Here is a 2163-nt window from a genome sequence, read left to right as displayed (position 1 = left end):
CTGGACTGACCTATCCCCTTCCTAACTCCCTACCTACACTCACCTTTACTGGCTCCATCCCCGCCTCTTCGACCTGTTTGTTTCCTCTCCACCTATCCTCTCCTCTATCCATCTTCTATCCGCCTCCCACTCTCTCCCTATTTATTTCGGAACCCCCTTCCCCTCCCCCTTTTCTGATGAAGGGTCTAGGCCCGAAACCTCAGCCTCTCTGCTCCTATGATACTGCTTGGCCTGCTGTGTTCATCCAGCCTTGCACCAAGGAATTTATCATTATTGCAGATGAAATTAAAGGCAAAAGAAAGGAGACCCAATTTTTCTGAAGTTCAGGTAGAGCCACAAGTTCTACATCTAGAAAAATTGTCATAGATTCAAAGGGGAATCTTAACATGGAGGCGCTGGCAGAACTATAGTCCAGTACTTTGAATACTACAACCAGAACTCTGAAAGGCCTTTTACTTTAAATAGGTTTTATCTAAATTGTGGGCAGTATTATATGATAACTTGATCTCTTATTCCATGCATACTAAGGGTCACATTTTGGGTCCAAGACATACTCCAAGGAATGTGTTGACGTTGACAAAAGTATTTTTAAGTAACTATCTTGAATTAAGGAGAATAATTCTGTATTATGGAAATATGTTTCTTTTGTATTGTTTTGGTAAATGTGGCTGCTCAAACTTCCATGTGAATCATTTTTTACTACCTTGTTCTGACAATTAAAGCAATTAATGACCAAGGCGGGCAGGCTTCTAATTCCAGTAAATAAAAGCTAGAAGGACTATGGATGCTGTAAATCAGCATTAAAAACAGAAATTGCTGGAAAAGCTCAGCAGTTCTGGCAGCATCTGTGGAGACATGTCAGAATTAATGTTTAGGATTGGGTTCTGAGAAAGGGTCACTCCACCGAAACGTTAACTCTGATTTCTCTGCATTGATTTTGCTAGACCTGCTAAGTTTTTCCAGCAACTTCTGTTTTTGTTTCTAGCTCTACTTTACTTGGGAATCTCAAACCAGGGCTTAATTGTTTCTTTACAAGTCATCTGTTATTATTGTAAAGACCTTTTGTTTTGTAATTTTTGATTGTGGATGGAAATGAGAAAAGAACTATTTTAAAAATCGAGTATAATTCAAAGATTATTGCACTTTCTAAAAATAAATTACCTGATACTCATTGTAAGCTGCTTTTTCAAGCCATGTGAAAAGCCTAGTTGCAACTGAAATGGAGCTGGGGTTTGTCTATGTGTAGAGATTTAACAAGAACCAAGTAACTGATTGGTCTGTGAATTGATAACCAGTTATTGATGACAAAGGACCCCTCCCTGCCAACAATTTTGTGATTGGTTCTCAAGTAAACAAACAACCTGGGGGTGTGAATATTCCAGTCAGAAGGCATTGGACCTCAGAAAAGGAATAAGTCTGAAGATAGCCATTTTATTTCCCCTCAACAGTTGCTGTAAGCTGTAACTTTTAATTAATAAGTTGGAGACCTTTGTAGGTGTGAACTAATCACCCTGTGTCTCCTGCAAACAAGTTAAAGAACCTGAAGAAGGAAGAACAGAGAACAGCAGTCTGATCAGTAAAAGGATCATCTCAGCTAACTCTGTGGACAAAGATCACTGAGCTGCCTTCCCAGTCATTCAGATATGCAGCCAGCATGCAAAATCATCCACTGATCATGAATTTACCAGTTACAATTCAGGCCAGTATCTCTAGCTTCAGTATTTATTGTTTAGAAATGAAGCTCAATGAAGTTAGAGCTAAGCAATCCCACAACCAACGGATCAGATCTAAGCTCTGCAGTCCTGCCACATCCAGTCGTGAATCGTGTTAGACAATTAAACAACTCACTGGAGGAGGAGACTCCATAAATATCCCCATCCTCAATGATAGAAGAGCCCAGCATATCAGAGCAAATATAAGACTGAAGGCAGAAGTGCCAAGTGGATGATCCATCGTGGCCTCGTCCAGATGTTCCCAGCATTGCAGATACCAGTCTTCAGCCAATTCAATTCACTCCGCATGATATCAAGAAACTGGATACTGCAAAGGCTATGGGCCCTGACAACATTCCAGCAACAGTACTGAAGACTTGTGCTCCAGAACTTGCCTCTCCCCTAGCCAAGCTGTTCCAGTACAGTTACAATACTGGCATCTACCCAATTA

Source organism: Rhincodon typus, chromosome 11 (assembly GCF_021869965.1).
Source record: "Rhincodon typus isolate 14 chromosome 11, sRhiTyp1.1, whole genome shotgun sequence".
NCBI lineage: Eukaryota > Metazoa > Chordata > Chondrichthyes > Orectolobiformes > Rhincodontidae > Rhincodon > Rhincodon typus.
The sequence above is the reverse complement of the archived record's forward strand: the minus strand, read 5'-3'. Positions refer to the sequence as shown.